This window comes from Sus scrofa, chromosome 8, assembly GCF_054392235.1.
Source record: "Sus scrofa isolate SSC_HxYL_T2T_F1_AM1 chromosome 8, Sscrofa_HxYL_maternal_Yorkshire_Landrace_v2.0, whole genome shotgun sequence".
In the NCBI taxonomy this organism is placed as follows: domain Eukaryota; kingdom Metazoa; phylum Chordata; class Mammalia; order Artiodactyla; family Suidae; genus Sus; species Sus scrofa.
Genome location: NC_139390.1, coordinates 42,973,591 through 42,998,598, shown reverse-complemented (window position 1 = coordinate 42,998,598; position 25,008 = coordinate 42,973,591). Strand labels below are relative to the sequence as shown.

The window sequence follows — 25,008 nt, the reverse complement described above, 5'->3', positions numbered from 1 at the left end:
GTCACAACGGTAAAAACAAAAAGAAACAAATGTGACTTAATTAAACTGAAAAGTTTCTGCACAGCAAAGGAAGCCCTAAACAAAATGAAAAGACAACCCACAGAATGGGAGAAAATTTTGCAAATGAATCAACTGACAAGGGATTGAGCTCCAAAATTTATAAACACCCCCTACTGCTCAATACCAGAAAAACAAACACCCCCATCCAAAAATGGGCAGAAGACCTAAACAGACAATTCTCCAAAGAGGACATACAGATGGCCAAAAAACACATGAAAACATGTTCAACATCACTCATAACAAGAGAAATGCAAATCAAAACCACTGTGAGGTACCACCTTACACCAGCCAGGATGGCCATCATCAAAAAGTCTACAAACAATGAGTGCTGGAGAGGGTGTGGAGCAAATGGTGCCCTATTACACTGTAAGACACGAAAAGACGCATGTACTCCAATGTTCACTGCAGCACTATTTTCAATAGCCAAGACATGGAAACAACCTAAATGTCCATCGACAGAGGAGTGGATCAAGAAGAAGTGGTACATATACACAATGGAAAATTACTCAGCCATTAAAAGGAAAGACATACTGGCATTTGTAGCAACAGGGATGGACCTAGAAATTATCATGCTAAGTGAAGTCAGTCAGACAATGAGACACCAACAACAAATGCTATCACTTACAGGTGGAATCTAAAAAAAAGGGCACATGAATGTCTTTGCAGAACAGATACTGACTCACAGACTTTAAAAAATGTATGGTTTCCAAAAGAGACAGGTTGGGGGGTGGGGGGATGCACTGTGCGTTTGGGATAGAAATGCTGTGAAATTTGGTTGTGATGAGTGTTGTACACCTATAAATGTAATAAAATTCATGAAGTAATTTTTAAAATTCTGAAAATTATAAAGTATTATCAAAATAAATTAGATCAGAATACCATTGTCTCTCTCTCTCTCTTTTTTTTTTTTTTTGGCCTTTTTAGGGTTGCACCCACTGCATATGGAGGTTCCCAGACTAGGGATCCAGTCGGATCTGTAGCCACCAGCCTACACCACAGCCACAGCAATGCCAGATCCTTAACCCACTGAGTGATGCCAGGGATCAAACCTGCATCCTCATGGAGGCTAGTCAGGTTGGTTTATCACTGAGCCATGACAGGAACTCCGAGAATATGCTTGACTATGAAATTATGTGGAGATTTGGGACACTGACCTTTCACAGAGTTAAAAATCTGCATATAACTTTATACAGTCAGCCCTCTGTATCTGAGGTTCCACATCCACAGATTTGATCAACCATGGATTGTCTAGTACTATGGTACTTATTTAGTGAAAAAAATCCACCTAAGTAGACTCACCTCGTTCAAACCCATATTGTTCAAGGTCCATGTTTGTGTATTGGAAAACTTATATATCAAGATGGAAATGCTTCACATATTGATCTACAGATTGAACAAAATGCTATTCAAATTACAGCTGGCTCACTGCAGAAACTGAAGGGCTGGTATTAAAATTCATGTGGAAATTCAAAGGAACCCAAATAGCCAAAGCAATCTCAAAGAACTATAAAACTGGCACACTCAAAACGCATACATCCCGATTTAAAAACGTGCTATGCGATGGCAATAATCAGTACGATTGTCATGTGACTGGTTCAAGGATTAATAAATAGATCAATGAGATAGAACTGAGAGTCCAGAAATAAACGTAAATGACTGTACATTTGTGGTGAAGAGATTTTTGACAGTACAGCCAAGGCAATTCAATGGGAGGAAGAAAAGTGATGTCAACAAATAGAACTAGAACAACTGGATATCCACCTGCAAAAGAAGCTGGACCCCTTCCTCACACCATATACAAAACTTCACTCAAAATGGACCGTAGACATAAATATAAGTGACAAAACTATAGAATTCTTAGAAGGAAATATTAATGTAAATTGTTGTGACCTTGCATTGGTCAATGTTGTTTTAATGTGACATCTAAACATAAGCGACCAAAGAAAAAATAGACAAGGCAGACTTTAACAAAGCTAAAAAAGTTTTGTGATCAAAGAACTACATCAAGAAAGTGAAAGGACCACCAAGAGAATGGAAGAAACCAATTTGCAAATCATATATCTGAGGAGTACTATGCATTCAAAATACATAAATAATTTTTACAGCTCAACAATAAAAAGACAAGTAAGTCAATTGGTGAGAAAAAATGGCAAAAGGATTTGGATAGACATTTCCCCAGTGAAGACAGACAAGTGGACAATGAGTACATGAAAAGATGCTCAATGTCATTAGCCATTAATGAAATGTAAATCAAAACCACAGTGAGATACCACTTCACATCAACTCAAGATGGCTCTCATAACAGGCCCTGCTGAAGACAGAGAGAAGCTGGAACCCTTATATATTGCTCTCAGGAATGTAAATTGCTGCAATCACTGTGAAATCTAGATTGGCGGTTCCTCAATAAGTTAACCATGGAATACCCCTATAATCCAGAAATTTGGCTCTTGGGTATAAACTATAATCCACATTTCTGTTGACAGCCTGTCTTAATTGCTTCAGCACTTCCATTACCTCCTTTTAAGTCAGTGTCTATTAGACAGTTTCATTGTTTGCTCCTTCAGGGGAGGTCTCCTATTCTTTTAATTGGGATTGCTGCTTCTACTTCTTCATTTCATTTCTATTGCTCTTACTCCAGATATGTGGAGATTTTCTTGTCCTTAAGGAAGGCTGATTTCTTCTTTCAGTGTTCAGTGGATGTACTGGGAGAATTGGTCTACACACAGATTTTTATTATATATTTTTGGAAGAAGGTAATATCCCCCTCCCACTCCTCTGCCATCTTGTACTGATTTCCCTTCCTTTCTTCTTTTGGTCTCATTTCCTTTGATTTGATATCTAGCTTTGGCTTTATATTTGGATTCCTTTTTCTTTTACTTTTTTTTTTTTTGGTCTATAATAATGATAGAATTTTGCTTTGTGGTTATCATGAAGTTGTGATATAGTAGCCTATATACATATATGATTGTTTTTAAATTATAAATACCAGCTTTGATATCATATTTGTGGATTCTTCCCTACCTTTATTGTTTCTTTGCCTTCTTCCCACAGGGAGCATTTCCTAATTGTCTCCTTCATAAATTTCCTGGTTCTACCTGTGGCCTTTTCCACATAGAGGATTTCTTTTAGCATTTCCACTTAGAGGAGTTCTTTTAGTTCTAAGGCTAGATTTGTTTGTTGAATTTTTTAAAATTCTGTTTCTCTGTAAAGAATCTGATTTCCCCATCAAATCTGGATGAGGCCTCTTGGGGTAGCATAGGCACGGTGGTTGGATTTTTCTCCCCTTTCATCATTTTAAATATATTGTGCCACTGCCTTCTGATGTGCTAAATGTCTTCTGAAAGATCATGATACGCTTATAGCAATTCCCTTGTATATTGTCTTGCTTCTGTTGTCTGTGTTTTGGTGGGTGAGGCTGGTCTGGAGGCCTGTGAAAGCTTCCTAGTATTAGGGGCTCTTTCCTGCCCACTGGTGGAGGAAGCAGATCTTGGCTCTATGTTGTGCAGGGCTCTTTCAAGGGACATGTCTAGAGGTGTCTCTGGGCTCACAAAGCCTTTAGATAGCCTGACTGCTGATGGATAGGGCTGTATTCCCACATTGTCAGTTGTCTGGCCTAAGGCTTCTCAGCATTGTAGTTTACAGGCTGTTGGGTGGGGCCAGGTCTTGTTGACAAGGACCCAAATTGTCTGCCTCCGGCCAAAGTTCACATAGGTCCCTGTTATATCTGCTACCAGTCTTTATGACCCCAAAGAGAGCCCTGCTACCCCCTGTCTTCCCAAGAGTCCTGATAAGACCAGCATATAGGACTGTCTAAGTCTTCCATCGTGTCACTGGTTTTGCCCTTGTTCCTGATGTATGTGAGATCTTCTGTGCATCTTCCCAGATTGTAGTCTCTGATCCTTCGTGCTCTGGAGCACCTACCTGCCTTTAATTCCCAGTAGACTACAAAGCCAAACGCTGTGGAGGCTCTACCTCCTAATGCTGGACCACTAGGCTGGAGAGCATGGCATATGGCTAAGAGCTCTCACTCCTGTTGGATAACTTCTGCAATGTAATTACTCTATAGTTTGTGGTTTTCCCACCTGAATGGCATGGCAGTTGACCATATTGCAAGTGAACCCCCCCTTTTGTCTCATGGTTTTCTATGTGTCATTCAAAGTAGAATATATTTTCTCTTTTCAGTAGACTCCAGTCTTTTGTATAGAGGATTGTTCAGGATTGGTAGTTCTGAATTTTTTGTTTGTTTGTATTTTATTTTATTTTATTTTATTTTATTTTATTGTCTTTTTCCATTTCTTGGGCCACTCCAATGGCATATGGAAGTTCTCAGGCTGGGGGTCTAATAGGAGCTGTAGCAACTTGCCTACCCCAGAGCCACAGCAACGCGGGATCCTAGCTGTGTCTGTGACCTACACCACAGCTCATGGCAATTCCGGATTGTTAACCCACTGAGCAAGGACAGGGATTGAACCCGCAACCTCATTGTTCCTCTCGGATTCATTAACCACTGCACCATGACAGCAACTCCTCTGTTTGTTATTTTAAAGCCACACACACAGCATAGGGAGGTTCTCAGGCCAAGGGTCCAATCAGAGCTGTAGCTGACACCCTATGCCACAGCCACAGCAACATCACATCTGGGCCACCTCTGCAACCTACACCATAGCTCGCCACAACTCCGGGGCTTTAAGCCACTGAGTGAAGCCAGGGATCAAACCCACATCCTCATGAATCCTAGTCAGGTTTGGTAACCTCTGAACCATGATGGGAACTCCCTTTTTCTCAAATTTGTAAAAATTTTTATTTATTTATTTATTTAATGTATTTATTTGACAGTTGTGTTTTTGTTTGCTTGTGAGAGGAGTTGAGCTCAACGTCCTGTTACTATGCTGTCTATTCTTCATTCCAATACATTTAATAAACGAGATTTAAATGTATGTTAGCTTTCCACCAAAATTCAATTCACTGTATCAAAATGTGAATGTTTTTCAACCTTTCTAAGACATTGCATTGATTCAGAAAATATTGTATCTGGGTTTCCTTAAATTTTCTCCTACCTCTCATTGATTCACACAGGTAAACATCACTTTATCCATGAATCTGATTTTGAAATCTTATCATCATTCTCACCAACTCTTCTTGCCTCTCCACATCTTTAGCACTCCTATAGACTGACCGAAGCAAAAAACCCTTCCTTGGGCCTTTTTCTTCAGAGGGTTGAGTGCTCCCACATTTTAAATGGGAGATTGCAGTGTGTTAGGAGAAAATCCCACAAGGGCCTTTCATTTCTTTCCTATCTTGTATCAGCTTCTGCTTGCACCTCTGTTCAGTGACTTTTGTACAACACACTGATGAAGATGCCGGCTGTCTCTGGTCAGGGCAAAGTGCAGATTAATTACCTGATGAATAAAATACAGAGAGTGTCTTGCTCTGCTCAGATGTTAGACAGCATTGCTTCCATCCTAATTGAAGAGTTTGGGATGAATGAAGCTTAAGATTCCTAATCTTTAATCCCTATATACTGATTACACAGCAGCCAACTGGACTACTTTGCATCACTCCATGGGACATGTATACCAAAGTTACAGATAAAAACATCAGTACTATTGCTGTCCGTTTGTGTCATGAAAATATTTTTTTTTTTGCTCACACTAAGGAATCTAAAATATTTTTTTCCCTAACATTGTTAAAACTGTAAGGCTAAAATACTGGAATTTCAAATATGGTAAAATCTAAGACCCTTCTAATTTACTTCCATTTTTGGTGATGACAGGATGCCATGAGAGATTTGACTTTCTAGAATCGAATACGTAAGACTCCTTCAGAGGCCTGATTGGAGAATATGAAAATATCCCCTGGAAAAAGTTAAGATTCTCCAATTGAACTAATTAGAAAGATGGTAGTAAGGGCTCTGCATTATCCTACATCCTAATACAGATGATGCGAGAGGTGGGGATACAACCAGCAGCCTAAATATCCTTTATTTTTGTAAGAGGAAGGATTAAAGAGTCACCATGCTTGATATAGCCAATTGGTTTCCTGAAACTACAGACAAATGTGCTTGCTTGTATTTTCTGGTCAGTTACTCTACTTTCGGTATCAGTTACTCATGATACCTCCCTCAGCTCTAGCAACATTGAGCAGAAACTGATAAAAACCATATGATCCTCTCACTAGATGCTGAAAAAGCCTTTGACAAGATCCAACACCCATTTCTGAGAAAAACCCTTCAGCAAGTGGGCATAGAGGGAACCTACCTCCACATGATAAAGGCCACAGATGACAAACCCACAGCGAACATCATTCTCAGTTGTGAAAAGCTGAAAGAATTCCTGCTGAGATCTGGAACAAGACAAGGATGTCCACGCTCACCACTTCTATTCAAAAAAGTTTTTGAAGTTCTAGTCACTTCAGTCAGATTAGAAAAAGAAATAAAAGGAATCCAAATTGAGAAGGAAGAAGGGAAACTAGCACTATTTGGAGATAATGTGATCCTATACCTAGAGTATCTTAAAGACTCAACCAGAAAACTGTTTGAGCTCATACATGAATTTGGCAAAGTTGCAGGATACAAAATTAATACATAGAAATCAACTGCATTTGTATATACTAACAATGAAACATCAGAAAGAGAAATTAGGGAGCAATCTCATTTACCATCACATCAAAAAGAATAAAATACTTAGGAATAAACCTACCTAAAAGAGACAAAAGACCTATACTCTGAAAAGTACAAAATGCTGATGAAAGAAATCGAAGACGACACAAACAGATGGAAAGACATACCATGCTCTTGGATTGGAAGTGTCAATAGTATCAAAATGACTATACTGCCCAAGGCAATCTACAGAGTCAATGCAATCCCTATGAAATTACCAAGGACAGTTTTCACAGAACTCACAAAATATTTTAAAGTTTGTTTGGAAGCACAAAAGACCCAGAATAGCCAAAGCCATCCTAAAAAGGAAAAATGGAGCTGAAGGAATCAGGCTCCTGGACCTCAGACTATCCTACAGAGCTACAGTCATCAAAACTGTATGGTACTGGCACAAAGACAGACATATAAATCAGTGGAACAGGATAGAAAGCCCTGAATTAAACCCACACACCTTCAATCAACTAATCTATGACAAAGGAGGCAAGAACATACACTGGTGAAAAGACAGCCCTTTCAGTAAGTGGTGCTGGGAAAACTGGACAGCCATATGTAAAAGAATGAAATTAGATCACTACACAAAAATATTTTGTGTGGCAACACAAAAGACCTCCCTCAAAACAAAGCCATACTGAGAAAGTAAAATGGAGATGATGGAATCATGCTTCATGACCTCAAGTTATACCACAAAGCTACAGCAATCCATATAGTATGGCATGGCACAAAAGCAGTAATATAGATAGGGGAATAGGATAGAACGTGCAGAATTAAACTCACATACCAATGGTCAATGAACCTATAACAAAGGAGGCAAGAACATAGTGCAGGAAATCATAGCAATGTCTTTTTATGATCTACCTCATAGAGTAATGACACGTTTACATAATGGAGTATTACTCAGCCAGAAAAAGAACAAAATAATGCCATTTGCAGCAACATGAAAGACCAATACCATATGATATCACTTCTATCTACAATCTAATATATGGCACAAATGAAGCAATCTATAGAAAAAAAAACAAACTCATGGACATGGAAAACAGACTTGTGGTTCCCCAAGGGGCAGGGGGAGGCAGTGGGATGGACTGGGACTTCATGGTTTTTTGATGCAAACTATAGCATTTGGAGTGTGAATAAGCAGTGAGGTCCTGCTGTATAGGACCTTACTAGTCACTTGTAAGGGAACATTTAGGGGGATCATGTGAGAACAAGAATGTTTACATATGTATAACTGGATCACTTTGCTGTACAGACGAAGTGGACTGAATAATGTAAAACAACTGTAATTAATATTTTTAAAATAAAAATGCTAATTAACTTAAGGAAGATTATAGAGAGACATGCAGGTCACTGTAACAAGGGACTAGAAACTAGAAAGATGAATTTACCCAAAACAGACAAACTGCTGGGATAAAAAGCAATCTAGAAGCAATGAATAGCAGACTAAATGACACAGAACCAATAAGGGATCTGAAAGGTAGAATAATGGAAACCACCAGTCAAGACCGCAGGCAGAAAAACAAGGGGAAAAAAGAATGAAGCCAATATACACGAACTATGGAAATATAAAAAATGTGCCAACTAATGAATAATAGTGGTTCCAGAAAATATCTGCAGATGACACAAGCAACAAGGCATTCATACCCAAAATAGACACACAACTGGAATTCCCGTCGTGGCTCCGTGGTTAATGAATCCGACTAGGAACCATGAGGTTTCAAGTTCAATCTCTGGCCTTGCTCAGTGGGTTAAGGATTTGGCGTTGCTGTGAGCTGTGGTGTAGGTTGCAGACACGGCTCAGATCCTGCGTTGCAGTTTCTGTGGAAGAGGTGGTGGCTACAGCTCCGATTCAACCCCTAGCCTGGGAATCTCCATATGCCACAGGAGTGGCCCAAGAAATGGCAAAAAGACAAAATATATATATATACACACAACTTATAAAACTCAATGTTGAAAAACCAAACAACCCGATGGAAAAATGGGCAGAAGACCCAAACCGACATTTTTCCAAAGAAGACACACACATGGCCAACAGCACGAAACAATGCTCAAAGTCACTACCAGAGAAATGCACATCAGAGCCACCATGGAAGTATCACTTCCCACCGGTCAGAATGGTGCTCTTCAAAAAGCCTACAAACAATAAATACAGGGGAAGGGGTGGGAAAAAGGGAACACTCATCCACCGTTGGCAGGCATATATATTAGTGCAGCTACTCTGGAAAACAGTATGGAGATGCATTAAAAACCAAAAACAGTGCTACCATATATCATCCAGCAATCCCACTCCTGGCTATATATCCAGGAAAGATGCAAACTCTAATTCAAAACAGATACACACACCCTAATTTTCACAGCAGCATTATTTACAATAGCCAAGACATGGAAACCAGGTAAATGTCTATCAACACATGATAGTATACATACAAAACCCTAAGCACTCCACCCAAAACCTACTTGAACTGATCAACAAATTCAGCAAAGTAGCAGGATATAAGATTACCATTCAGAAATCAGTCACATTTCTATATACTAAAAATGAAATATTAGAAAAGGAAAACAAAAATACAATGCTTTTTAAAACTGCACCCCAAGAAATCGAACACCTGGATAGACACCTGACCAAGGAGCTCAAGGTCTTGTATGCTGAGAACTATAAAACATTCGTCAAGGAAATTAAAGAAGATGTAAAGAAATGGAAAGATAGTCCATGCTCCTGGGTTGGAAAAATTACTATTGTAAAAATGGCCATACTACCCAAAGCACTTTACAGATTCAATGTCATCTCTATCAAATTACCCGTGACATTCCTCACAGAACTAGACGAAACAATCCAAAAATGTAGATGCAACCACAAAAGACCCAGAATTGCCAAAGCAATTCTGAGGAACAGAAACCAAGCAGGAGGCATAACTCTCCCACATTTCAGGCACTATTACAAAGCCACAGCCATCAAGCCAGTGTGGTACTGGTACCAAAACAGACAGGCAGACCAATGGAACAGAATGGAGAACCCAGAAATAAACCCAGACACCTAGGGTCAATTAATCTTTGACAAGGGAGGCAAGAACATAAAATGGGAAATAGTCTTTTCAGCAAGCATTGCTGGGAAACCTGGACAGCTGCATGCAAATCAATGAAACTAGAACACACCCTCACACCATGCACAAAAATAAACTCAAAATGGCTGAAAGCCTTAAATGTAAGACAAAACACCATCAAACTCCAGGAAAAGAACATAGGCAAAACATTCTCTGAGATCAGCCTTACAAATGTTTTCTCAGGTCAGTCTCCCAAAGCAACAGAAATCAAAGCAAACATAAACCAATGGGACCTAATCAAACTGACAAGCTTTTGCACAGCAAAGGAAACCAAAATGAAAACAAAAAGACAACTTACAGAGTGAGAGAAAATAGTTTCAAATGATGCAACTGACAAGGGCTTAATCTCTGGAATATACAAGCAACTTATACAACTCCACAGCAAAAAAGCCAACAACCCAATGGACAAATGGGCAAAAGACCTGAAGAGATATTTTTCCAAGGAAGATATACAGATGGCCAACAAGCCCATGAAAACATGCTCAACATCCCTGATGATTAGAGAAATGCAAATCAAAATGACCACGAATACCACCTCACACCAGTCAGAATGGCCATCATTCATAAGGCCACAAAGAACAAATGCTGGAGAGGGTGTGGAGAAAAGGGAACCCTCCTGCACTGTTGATGGGAATGTAAATTGCTATGACCACTATGGAAAAGAGTGTGGGGGTACTTTTGAAAACTATACATAGAACTACCATATGACCCAGCAATCCCACTCCTGGGCATATACCCAGATGAAACTTTCCTTGAAAAAGATATGTGCACCTTCATGTTCATTGAAGCACTATTCCCAAGAGCCAAGCCATGGAAGCAACCTAAATGTCCACCGAGAGATGATTGGATTATGAAGACGTGGTGCATACATACTACTCAGCTATAAAAAAGAACAAAATATTGGAATACTGCTCAGCTATAAAAAAGAACAAAATATTGCCATTTGCAGCCACATGGATGGAACTAGAGACTCTCGTATGAAGTGATGTAAGTCAGAAAGAGAATGACAAATACCATATGATTTCACTTACATCTGGGCTCTTATAGGGCACAAATGCACCTTTCCATAGAAAAGAAACTCATGGACATGGAGAACAGACTTGCAGTTATCAAGAGGGAGGGCAAGGGCATGGGAGTGACTGGGAATTTGGGGTTAATAGATGCAAAACTATAGCCTTTGGAATGGATAAGCAATGAGATCCTGCTGTATAGCACTGGGAACTATGTCTGGTCACTTGTGATGGAGCATGATAATGTGAGAAAAAAGAATGTATACATATATGTGTGACTGGGGCACCTTACTGTGCAGTAGATAGTTGACAGAACCCTGTAAATGAGCTGTAATGGAAAAAATAAAAATCATTATATAAAAAAACCCAAAATCTTAATTTGGGATATTTCATTAAACCAATAAGAAAGGTCCCCAAGAAAGACAAATACTATATCATATCCCTTAAGTGTAGAATCTAAAAAATACAAAAAGCTATTGAATAGAACAAAAGAAAGAGACTCACAGATATACAGCACAAACTAGTGGTTAACAGTAGAGAGGGGAAAAGGAGAAGGGCAACATAGGGGTGGGGAACTAAGAGGTATAAATTATTGTGTATAAAATAAACTATGAGGACATATTTTGCAACCAAGGATATATAGGCATTATTTTATAATAACTATAAATGGAGCATAAACTTTGAAAATTGTTAATCACCATATTGTACACCTGTAGCCTATATAATATTGTCCATTACCTATACTGCAATTAAGAAAAATAGTCCCTAGGAATCTTTTAATATTATGCATCTATTTAATAATTAATACTTATCCATACACTTCAAATATATGGTAGGGCAAACTATAACTGATTTTCACTTAAGAGGAAAATGGGGAGTTCCCATTGTGGCTCAGTGGTTAAGGAATCCAACTTGCACCCAAGAGGACTCAGGTTCCATCCCTGGCCTCACTCAGCATTGCCATGAGCTCAGATTCTATGTGGCTGTGGTTGTGGCTGTGGCTGACACATAGCTCCAATTGGACCCCTAGTCTGAGAAGCTCCATATGCCACAAGTGCAGCCCTGAAAAGCTAAAAAAAAAAAAAAAAAAAAAAGGAAATGGATCTTTTATAACAAGAGAATTTCTGGTGCCAGGGTTTCCCTAGCCAGATTTTTTTTTGTCTTTTTGCATTTTCTAGGGCTGCTCCTTTGGCATATGGAGGATCCCAGCCTAGGGGTCTAATCGGAGCTGTAGCCGCTGACCTGTACCAAAGCCACAGCAATGCAGGATCCGAGCCAGGTCTGCAACCCACACCACAGCTCACAGCAATGCTGGATCCTTAACCCACTGAGCGAGGCCAGGGATCAAACTTGCAACTCATAGTTCCTAGTTGGATTCATTAACCATAGAGCCATGATGGGAACTGCTCCCTAGGCAGTTTTTAAATTTTTTTTTTAATTCCTTTCCAGCTTTAATAGAGATAGCATTGACATATAGCAGTACTGTGTAAGTTTAAGGTGTAAAAAGTGATGATCTGATATGATTATACATTGCAAAATGATTACTACCATCACTTTAACTAACACCTCCATCATGTCACATAATAACAATGTCTTTGTTGCTGTGAGAACATTTAAGATCTATTCTCCATGCAATTTTCAAGTATATAACAGTGTTATTAATCATAATCACTATATTGTACATACCCAGAACTACTTGACTTCAAATAATCATTTATCAGCTATACAACAGAGTGATTTGATATGTTTTACAATGCAAAATTAGGAGTTCCCTTTGTGCCTCTGTGGGTTGTAAACTTGACTAGTGTGCATGAGAATGAAGGTTCGATCTCTGGCCTCTCTCAGTGGGTTAAGGATCCAGCATTGTCACAAGCTGTGGTATAGGTTGCAGATGTGGCTTGGATCTGGTTGCTGTGGCTATGGTGTAGGCCTGCAGCTGAAGCTCCCATTTGACCCCCACCCAGGAACTTCCATATGCCACAGGTGCGGCCCTAAAAAGAAAAAAAAAAAGACAAAACAATGATCAGAAGTCTGGTTACCAACTGTCACCACACAACATCATTACATTGTAAACTATATTCCCCATACTTAACATTCCATACAATTGACCCTTTTTTTTTTAAGTTTTGTTTGTTTGTTTGGCCACCCTCACTGCATGCAGAAGTTAATTCTTCTTTCAATGTTTGGTAAAAATCACCTCTAAAACTGTCTGGTCCTAGGCTTTTGGTTATTGGGAGTTTTTTAAATTACTGATAACCTTCACTACTGGTAATCAGTCTGTTCATATTTTCTATTTTTTCCTAATTCAGTCTTAGGAGCTTGTAGGTATTTATTCATGTCTCCTAGGTTCTCCATTTTATTGAACTGTTAACTGTTCACAGTAATGTCTTATGATCCTTGGTATTTCTGTGATATTGGTTGTAACACAGTCTCATTTCTAATTTTATTTATTTGGGCCCTATCTCTTTTGTTTTGATGAGTCTGGCAAAAGGCTTATCAATGTTGTTGATCCTTTCAAAGAACCATCTCTTGCTTACATTGATATTTTCTATTTTGGGGGTTTGGGTTGGAAATGCTATAAAATTTGGTTGTGATGATCACTGTGCAACTATAAATGTAACTGAGTCATAAAAAATGCTATAAAAATAAATAACCAGAGCCCCAGAAGACATGAAGCAATAATAATAAAATTGAGATGAGAAATAGGTGATTTAACATCAGAATGATATTGGAAATCATAGCAAATAAATTTGAGAAATTCACAGATTTCCTAGAAAGACAGAAACTGCCAAAACTGGCTCAAGAAGAAACAGAAAAATCTACATATGCCTTCAACAAATAAAAAGATTGAATTAGCAATTTAAAATCCTCTGACAAAGAAAAGACCTAGGCAGATGGCTTCACTGGTGAATGCCACCAAACATTTAAATAAAGACTATCAACACTTCACAAACACTTCCAAAATATAGAAGAGGAGGGAGTACTTCCCAAGTCATTCTAGAAGATCAGTGTTACCCTGATACCCAAACCAGAAAAGGACATCACAAGAAAACTTCTCCAGACCAATATCAAAGTAGATGCATACATCCTCAACAAAATACTAGCACACTGAATCCAGCAATATATAAAAGTCCTATCTAGTGGGATTTATCCCAGGAAATGCAAGACTGGTATGATATCCCCAAATCACTTGCTGTAATAGATGATTTCAATGGAATAAACAATAAAAGTGCATGATAATCTCAATAGATACAGAAAAAACAGTTGATGAAACTCAAACCTTGGTTTATGATTAAAAATCACTAAAGGAGATGGGATTAAGATTTCAGAATAGAAGGACTGTAGCTCAACTTCTCTCCTAAAAACAACAAAATTCACAACTAAAGGCTGAGAAATCTTCAACCAAATGGACTGGAAACCTTAAAAAAATATCCTACTCCAAAAGAAAATAAGGAGGCCACATCAAGGGGTAGGAGGGGCAATTTCATGATATAAACAACCCCACACCTCCTGAGTGGTAAGCCCCACAGACTGGAAACTAACTGGTTCACAGAGACTCACCTACAGGAGTGAGAGTTCTGAGCCCCACATCAAACTCTCACGTGTTGGGATCTGGCATTGGGAGAGAGAGCCCCGGGAGCATCTGGCATTGAAGGCCAGTGGGCCATGGGTTCAGGAGCTCCATGGGACTGGGGGAAACAGAGATGCCATTTTTAAAAGGCACACACAGACTTTCACATGCACTGGGTCCCAGGGCAAAGCAATTCTCCATAGGAATCTGAGTCAAACCTGACTGCAGTTCTTGGAGTACATCCTGGGGAAACAAGGGTGAACATGGCTTGTTGTGAGGGAAGGACATTGGAAGCAAAGCTCTAGGAAATTTCAGCAGTGTGCCTTTCTCTGGAGGTGGCCATTTTGGGAAAACCTGGCCCCACCCATCAGTCGGTGCTGAGAAGCCCCAGGGCAAACAACAATCCAGGTGGGATCACAGCCAGCCCCTCAGTAAACAGGCTACCTAAAGACTCCTCAGGCACAGAGCGGCCTCTATTCACATCCAGAGACTAGGCCCCACCCACCAGAGGGAGAGGAGTCAGCTCCACCTACGAGTGGTTAGGCATTAGCCCCTCCCATCAGGAAGCCTACAGCAAGCCCACATACCAACTTCAGCCACAAGGGGGGCAGACACCAGAAGTAAGAGAGGCTACAACTCTAGTATCTGTAAAAAGGTCACCACACCAAAAACCTATAAAAATGAAAAGACAGAGAACTATAACTCAGATGAGGGAGAAAGGAAAAAAACCCAGAAAATCAGCTAAGCAATGAGGAGATTCTCAGCTTCCAGGAAAATGACTTTAGATTGTTGATGCCAAAGATGATGCAAGACACTGGAAATAAACTGGAGGCAAAGATGGATAACTTACAGGAAACACTGAGCAAAGAGGTACAAGATATAAAACTTAAACAAGAAGAAATGCAAAATACAATAACTGAAATAAAAATTTCACTAGAAGCAGCTAACAGCAGAATACAGGAGGCAGAAGAACGAATAAGCAAGATGGAGGACAGCTTAGTGGAAATTACGGATGCAGAACAGAAAAGAGAAAAAAGATTGAAAAGAAATGAAGAGAGTCTCAGAGAACTCTGGGACAACGTTAAATGCACCAACATCCATATTATAGGGGTGCCAGAAGGAGAAGAGAGAGGAAGGGGACACAAAAAATATTCCAAGAGATAAAAGTCGAAAATGTCCTTAACATGGAAAAGGAACCATTCACTCAAATCCAGGAAGCACAATGAGTACCTTATAAAATAAACCCAAGGAGGAATACACCGAGACACATATTAATCAAACTGACCAAAATTAAAGACAAAGAGAAAATCTTGAAAGCAACTAGGGGAAAGAAACAAATAACATACAAGGGAACCCCAATAAGGTTATTGACAGATTTTTCAGCAGAAACTCTGCAGGCCAGAAAGGAGTGGCATGATTTACTTTAATGCGATGAAAGAAGAAAACCTCCAATCAAGATTACTTTACCCAGCAAGGCTCTCATTCACATTTGAAGGAGAAATCAAAACCTTCACAGATAAGCAAAAGCTAAGAGAATTCAGCAACACTAAACCAGCTTTACAACAAATACTAAAGGAACTTCTCTAGGAAGAAAAGAAAAGACAGCAACAGGAAACAAAAATGCCACAAATGACAAGGCTCACCAGTAAAGGTATATATACAGTAAAGATTCAAAATCATCCATGCACAATTATACTACCAAGATCAGAAATCATGAGAAGAGGTGGGTACCAATGCAGGACAGTAGAGATGAACTTGTAATTAAGAGAACAACATCTTAAAACAATCTTATATACATATAGGCTCTTATCTCAAAACTTCTGAAGAACTGCAAGCCAAAAATCTACATTTGATACACAAACAAAGAAAAATCAACTCAAATACAACACTAAAGATAGTCATCAAACCAGAAGAGGAGAGAACAACAGAAGAAGGAAAGAAAAAAGAGCAACAAAAACAAATCCAAAGCAATTAATAAAATGGCAATAAGAACATACATATCAATAACTGCCTTAAATGTTAGTGGACTAAATGCCCCAACCAAAAGACACAGACTGGCTGAATAGATACAAAAACAAGACCCATATATATACTGTCTTCAAGAGACCGACTTTGCTTCTAGGGACACATACAAATTGAAAGTGAGAGGATGGAAGAAAATATTTCAAACAGGGATCAAATGAAAGCTGGAGTAGCAATACTCACATCAGACAAAATAGACCTTAAAATGAAGAATATTTTAAAGGACAAAGAAGGTCATTACATAATGATCCAAGGATCAATCCAAGAAGATATAATAATTTTAAATATCTATGCACCCAGACTAGATTCACCACAATATATAAGGCAAATGCTAACAACCTTAAAAGGACAAATCAACAATAACACAATCATAGTGGGGGACTTGAACACCCCACTTACATCAATGGACAGATCATCCAGACAGAAAATCAATAAGGAAACACAGGCCCTGAATTAAGCATTAAACCAGATGGACTTAGTAGATATTTATAGGACATTCCATCCAAAAGTAACAGAATACACACACTTCTCAAAAGCCAACGGAACATTCTCTAAGATTCATCACATCCTGGGCTACGAATCCAACCTCAGTAACTTTAAGAAAATTGAAATCATATCAAACATCTTTTTTGACCACAACGCTATATGACTGGAAATCAATAACAAGAAAAAATCTTCAAAAAACACAAACACGTGGAGACTAAATAAAATGATTAGAGATTTTATACAACTTTTGATTCCATCAATCTGGCATTGTGGAAGGCAATGATTATTGTGAAGCTGGTATGAAAACTTTTCTGCCTATGCTTTAATATTTTATTATATACACATATATCTAGAAATAAAAATGATATTTGTGTTTCAAAAAAATAAAATAAAAATCATTAAAAAACTAAAACCTGATATGGGACATCTATAGAGATCTACCCAAATATCATACTTATGGTGCAAGATTGAATGGTTTCGATCTAAGATCAGGAAAAAAATTAGGATGTCTGTTCTCACTTCATCTATTCAACACTGTACTGGAGATTCTAGTTTGGGTGGCTAGACAAGGAAAAGAAATAAAAGAAATCCAGATTAGAATGGAAGAACCAATTTACAGATGACGTGAGCTCATTTGTAGCAAATCCTAAGGAACCCACTATGAGAATTAATAAGCTCATTAAGATTATGGGATATGAGGTCACTAAGCAAAAATCAATTCTAGCTCTATATATTAGCAATGAATAGTTCAGAAACACAAATTAAGAACATTTCATTTACAATAGCATCAAAAGATTAAAATAATAGGAGTAACAAACAAAAGAACCATAAAAATTCTGAAAAGTATAAAATATTGTTGAAATAAATTCAATTAGATAAGAATATGGTTGACTTTATTTTATTTATTTATTTATCTTTTGGTCTCTTTAGGGCCAGACCCACGGCATATGGAGGTTCCCAGGTTATGGATCCAAACACATTCTATGAGGCCGCCATCACCCTGATACCAAAACCAGACAAAGACTCCACAAAAAAAGAAAATTACAGACCAATTTCACTGGTGAACGTCGATGCAGAAATCCTCAACAAAATATAAGCAAACCGCATCCAGCAATACATTAAAAGGATTGTACTTCACGATCAAGTGGGACTTATCCCAGAGATGCATGGATACTTCAATATGAGCAAATCAAGCAGTGTGATAGACCACATTAATAAACTGAATAATAAAAACATTATGATCCTCTCAATAGATGCAGGAAAAGCCTTTGACAAAATCTGACACCCATTTCTGATAAAAACCCTTCAGAAAGTGGGCATAGAGGCAACCTACCTCAACATAATAAAGGCCACAGACGACAAACCCACAGCTAACATCATTCTCAGTTGTGAAAAGCTGAAAGAATGCCTGCTGAGTTCAGGAACAAGACAAGGATGTATGCTCTCACCACTACACTTCAACATAGTTTTGGAAGTACTAGCCATGGCAATCAGAGAAGAAAAAGAATCCAAATTGGAAAGGAAGATGGGAAACTAGCACTATTTGCAGATCACACGATCCTATACCTAGAGAACCCTAAAGACTCAACCAGAAAACTGTTAGAGCTCATCCGTGAATTTGGCAAAGTCGCAGGATATAAAATTAATACACAGAAATTGATGGCATTTCTTTTTTTTGTCTTTTTTTTTTTTTTTTTTTTTGCTATTTCTTGGGCTGCTCCCGCGGCATATGGAGGTCCCCAGGCTAGGGGTCTAATTGGAGCCATAGCCACCAACCTACGCCAGAGCCACATCAACGCGGGATCTGAGCCGCATCTGCGACCTACACCACAGCTCACCACAACGCCAGATCGTTAACACACTGAGCAAGGGCAGGGACTGAACCTGCAACCTCATGGTTCCTAGTCAGATTCATTAACGACTGTGCCATGACGGGAACTCCAATGGCATTTCTATATACTAACAGTGAAACATCAGAAAGAGAAATTAGGGAAGCAATCCCATTTACCATCACATACAAAAAAATAAAATACCTAGGAATAAACCTACCTAAAGAGACAAAAGGCCTGTACTCTGAAAAGTAAAATGCTGATGAAAGAAATCAAATGACACAAACAGATGGAAAGGCATACCATGCTCTTGAATTGGAAGAGTCAATAGTATCAAACTAACTATGCTTCCAAAGACAATCTACAGATTCAATGCAATCCCTATGAAATTACCAAGGACAGAACTCAAACAAAATATTTTAAAGTTTGTTTGGAAGCACAAAAGACCCAGAAGAGCCAAAGACATCCTGAAAAGGAAAAGTGGAGCTGAAGGAATCAGGCTCCCTGACTTCAGACTATTCTACAGAGCTACAGTCATCCAAATCATATGATACTGGCTCAAATACAGAAATATAGATCAGTGAAACAGGAAAGAAAGCCCTGAGTTAAACCCATGCACCTTCAATCAACTAATCTATGACAAAGGAGACAAGAATATACACTGGGGAAAACACAGCCCCTTCCATAAGTGGTGCTGGGAAAACTGGACAGCCACATGGAAAAGAATGAATTTAGATCCCTTCCTAACACCATACACAAAAATAAACTCCAAATGGATGAAAGACCTAGATATAAGACCACATACTTTAAAACTCTTAGAGGAAAACATAGGCCAAACACTCTCCAAAAAATACACCACAGCAACATCTTCTCAGATCCACCTCTTAGAGTCACAACGGTAAAAACAAAAAGAAACAAATGTGACTTAATTAAACTGAAAAGTTTCTGCACAGCAAAGGAAGCCCTAAACAAAATGAAAAGACAACCCACAGAATGGGAGAAAATTTTGCAAATGAATCAACTGACAAGGGATTGAGCTCCAAAATTTATAAACACCCCCTACTGCTCAATACCAGAAAAACAAACACCCCCATCCAAAAATGGGCAGAAGACCTAAACAGACAATTCTCCAAAGAGGACATACAGATGGCCAAAAAACACATGAAAACATGTTCAACATCACTCATAACAAGAGAAATGCAAATCAAAACCACTGTGAGGTACCACCTTACACCAGCCAGGATGGCCATCATCAAAAAGTCTACAAACAATGAGTGCTGGAGAGGGTGTGGAGCAAATGGTGCCCTATTACACTGTAAGACACGAAAAGACGCATGTACTCCAATGTTCACTGCAGCACTATTTTCAATAGCCAAGACATGGAAACAACCTAAATGTCCATCGACAGAGGAGTGGATCAAGAAGAAGTGGTACATATACACAATGGAAAATTACTCAGCCATTAAAAGGAAAGACATACTGGCATTTGTAGCAACAGGGATGGACCTAGAAATTATCATGCTAAGTGAAGTCAGTCAGACAATGAGACACCAACAACAAATGCTATCACTTACAGGTGGAATCTAAAAAAAAGGGCACATGAATGTCTTTGCAGAACAGATACTGACTCACAGACTTTAAAAAATGTATGGTTTCCAAATGAGACAGGTTGGGGGGTGGGGGGATGCACTGTGCATTTGGGATAGAAATGCTGTGAAATTTGGTTGTGATGAGTGTTGTACACCTATAAATGTAATAAAATTCATGAAGTAATTTTTAAAATTCTGAAAATTATAAAGTATTATCAAAATAAATTAGATCAGAATACCATTGTCTCTCTCTCTCTCTCTCTCTCTTTTTTTTTTTTTGGCCTTTTTAGGGTTGCACCCACTGCATATGGAGGTTCCCAGACTAGGGATCCAGTCGGATCTGTAGCCACCAGCCTACACCACAGCCACAGCAATGCCAGATCCTTAACCCACTGAGTGATGCCAGGGATCAAACCTGCATCCTCATGGATGCTAGTCAGGTTGGTTTATCACTGAGCCATGACAGGAACTCCGAGAATATGCTTGACTATGAAATTATGTGGAGATTTGGGACACTGACCTTTCACAGAGTTAAAAATCTGCATATAACTTTATACAGTCAGCCCTCTGTATCTGAGGTTCCACATCCACAGATTTGATCAACCATGGATTGTCTAGTACTATGGTACTTATTTAGTGAAAAAAATCCACCTAAGTAGACTCACCTCGTTCAAACCCATATTGTTCAAGGTCCATGTTTGTGTATTGGAAAACTTATATATCAAGATGGAAATGCTTCACATATTGATCTACAGAGTAAACAAAATGCTATTCAAATTACAGCTGGCTCACTGCAGAAACTGAAGGGCTGGTATTAAAATTCATGTGGAAATTCAAAGGAACCCAAATAGCCAAAGCAATCTCAAAGAACTATAAAACTGACACACTCAAAACGCATACATCCCGATTTAAAAACGTGCTATACGATGGCAATAATCAATACGATTGTCATACGACTGGTTCAAGGATTAATAAATAGATCAATGAGATAGAACTGAGAGTCCAGAAATAAACGTAAATGACTGTACATTTGTGGTGAAGAGATTTTTGACAGTACAGCCAAGGCAATTCAATGGGAGGAAGAAAAGTGATGTCAACAAATAGAACTAGAACAACTGGATATCCACCTGCAAAAGAAGCTGGACCCCTTCCTCACACCATATACAAAACTTCACTCAAAATGGACCGTAGACATAAATATAAGTGACAAAACTATAGAATTCTTAGAAGGAAATATTAATGTAAATTGTTGTGACCTTGCATTGGTCAATGTTGTTTTAATGTGACATCTAAACATAAGCGACCAAAGAAAAAATAGACAAAGCAGACTTTAACAAAGCTAAAAAAGTTTTGTGATCAAAGAACTACATCAAGAAAGTGAAAGGACCACCAAGAGAATGGAAGAAACCAATTTGCAAATCATATATCTGAGGAGTACTATGCATTCAAAATACATAAATAATTTTTACAGCTCAACAATAAAAAGACAAGTAAGTCAATTGGTGAGAAAAAATGGCAAAAGGATTTGGATAGACATTTCCCCAGTGAAGACAGACAAGTGGACAATGAGTACATGAAAAGATGCTCAATGTCATTAGCCATTAATGAAATGTAAATCAAAACCACAGTGAGATACCACTTCACATCAACTCAAGATGGCTCTCATAACAGGCCCTGCTGAAGACAGAGAGAAGCTGGAACCCTTATACATTGCTCTCAGGAATGTAAATTGCTGCAATCACTGTGAAATCTAGATTGGCGGTTCCTCAATAAGTTAACCATGGAATACCCCTATAATCCAGAAATTTGGCTCTGGGGTATAAACCCAAGACAACTGACAACATACGTTCAAACAGAAACTTGTACATGAATACACAGAGCAGGCTGATTCCTAATGACCAAATAGTGGAAAGAAATAGTGGACTGGATAAGCAAAATGTAATTTTTCTCTACAATGGACTTTTATTCAGCAATTTAAAAATTCATCCTGGAGAGTCAGCCCAAGATGGTGGTGGGAGGGGCCTGGGCTTCATCTATGCCCTCCCAGTGAGGGGCTGTGGGGGGGTGGTTGGGGGACCGGTAGCCCGACACCACCCCTGGTCGTTCTCCTCCTTCCCTTGTTCCTGTGGCTGGGGAGGTACCCCTCCTCTCCACACCATTGAACCTTTGCCTCCATCTCCAGGTGGGGCCACACTTCCTCTGCCTCTATCACCGCTCCCCACCCACCCCTGCCCCTGCCTGCAGCTGTGGTGGTACATGTGCCCTTCCCTGAGGTGACCAGTGCCCTCCTGGAGTCCCTCAATCAGCAGCAGCTGCAGGGCCAGCTCTGTGGTGTATCTATCTGAGTGTGGGGATGGGAGTTCGGTGCTCATCGTGTTGTCCTGGCTGCATCTTCCTCGACCAGGTCTTACTCAAGGGCATGACTTGGATCTCACTGCCCAGTGTCGTGACCCCGGAACCTTCAAGACCACCCTGGCTTCAGCTTACACTAGCCGGCTCAGCATGGCCACTGCTGCCATTGTCTGCTTCCTCACAGTGGGGTCTGTGCTCCAGATGTGGCACATCATGGACAAGTGCACTGAACTCCTCTGAGAGGGCCGGGCCTCAGCCACCACCACCACCATCACCACTGCTGCAGCCATGTCAGTCACTGTCCCTGCTGCTGGGGTGCCCCCTGGGAGTGGGGGCAGTGTACCCCTGCTTCTATGGGCTCCGTGCGCTCCCATGCCTCCAGCCAGGCCAGCGAGAATCAGTCCCCCAGCAGCAGCAACTATGTCAGCTCTTGGGAGTCGACTGACTGCTCCTCTTCCTCCCAAGAGGCTTTTGCGCTTCTGTGGTGAGCAGCAGGGAGCATTGGAGGTGGCAGCTGCATGTTCCCAGCCCCTGTGGTTGGCAGTGGAGGGGCTACCTCTGGGAAGCTGCTGCCAGAAGCAGATGAGTGGTGTGATGATAGTGGGGGTGGGGGACAGGGGCGGGGGTCCCTGGGGCTGGGCTCTGGCAGCCCACCTGTGCACCGCCCAGCATCGTACCACAGAAACCCTGGGTGTACGTGAAGCGGGGTGGAACCTGCCCCACACCAGCACCCCTGGCTCCCCAAGACCCAGACCTGGAAGAGGGTGAGGAGGAGGAAGACTTGGTGTTGGCCTGTGAGGATGATGAAGATGAAGAGCTGGGGGGTGGCTCCCGGCATCCTCTAGGGGGAGAACCTGAGGCACGCTTAGTATTGGTGATGTCCGGACTCTGTCTGAGCCTCCAGACAAGGGCGAGAAGCAGGTCAATTTCTGTGAGTCCTCCAATGACTTTGGCCCTTATGAGGATGGGGGTCCTGGGGCGGGGCTTGAGGATTCGGGGGGCCAACCCCTTCTTCCCACACTCCCATCCACCCTCCTAGGCCCCTGCTTCTGCTGGACATGCAGAGCAACCAGATCCTAGTCTTCCTATCCTCTTCATTCACTTCCTCCTCCTCTTCCTCACAGACTCCAGGCCAGCTGCCAGGGAACCAAGTTGAACACGGGGCAGCGATGATGGGGGGTGCATCATTAGGAGCCCTGGGCACACCAGGTGGCACTGGTGGGACCTCTGGAGGGACACATAGTAGAGATGGGTAGAAGATCTTTCTGTGCCACTGCAAGAAGTCTTTTCCCACAAGGCGATGCATGATCAGCAAGTGAGCAGGCACCTCAACCTGCAGTCTTTTGACTGCCCCATGTGGAACAAGAAGTTCAAGATGAAGCATCACCTGATGGAGCACAGGAAGACTCACACAGGCCTCTAGCCCTGCGAGTGCGGCATCTGCATGAAGAAGTTCATGTGGCAAGACAGCTTCATGTGCCACCTGGGAAACTGAGCGCCCACCCTGTCTAGGGGGGGCCAAGGCCGGTACCTGGTTTGGAGGCAGGGCGAGACCCGGGGTGGGGGGCCCACTGGGCGAGCCTTGCAGCCCAGGAGAGAGTCCCCTGTCCGGGGCAGCAGCGAGGAAGGGAGTGGGAACATGCCCCCATCCAGCCGATGGGTCTGGTCCCCTCCACGTTTCCACAAGGTGGAGATGGGTTTCGGTGGGGGTGGAGGAGAGAACTGAAGAGGCGGGCTACTGGGGGTAGCCTTCTGAGAAGAGGGAAGAGGGGCGGGGAGCCAGGGGTGCTGTGGCTCTTCAGTGATGTCCCAACACACCTTCTGCCTTCCTATCTCAATGGACTTCTACATATTCTGGAGGGGGACTGTGTTGAACCATGGATCAACCCCCATTCCACCCCGCAGCCCCTCCTCCCCAAAGTATCCCCAAACCCAGCCCTTCCTTCCCCTCAGGTGGGTACACTGAAGCCCCAACCCCATAGTAGAAGAGGGTGCACACGGTGGGGGTTAGGGAGGGCGAGGGGGACTAGTTGAGCATCCTGGAGTCACTGGGTCAAGGGTCAGGTGGTTGTAGTCTTACCTGAATGAAGTTTGCGTTTGTGTTGTTGTGGGGACCAGGACTTTGAACCCCACCCTTGTCCTGGAACATACCCTGTCCCTCAGAGGATGTGCCCCTTACTTCTACCCTAACCCCTCCTCCCCCACCTTGGGGTCCCCCAACTTGATTCTCACTGGGGAGGGGGGCAGTGAAGACAATGAGCGAGCAAGTTGTAAGAATACAAGGTTTCTACGTTAAATCTTACTTTTTAAAATGACGATTGAACTATTTACTG

At 40.8% G+C, this 25,008-nt stretch overlaps 1 protein-coding gene and 1 pseudogene across 1 annotated transcript in view; one reads left to right on the top strand and one right to left on the bottom strand.

Annotated features, from left to right (window-relative positions):
• The window catches only part of LOC110262092 (uncharacterized), a 180,074-nt gene that overhangs the window by 103,131 nt on the left and 51,935 nt on the right, over nucleotides 1-25,008 (bottom strand). The gene's annotated exons all lie outside the window — the stretch shown is intronic.
• Nucleotides 22,190-24,401, top strand: LOC110262091 (zinc finger and BTB domain-containing protein 22-like; annotated as a pseudogene).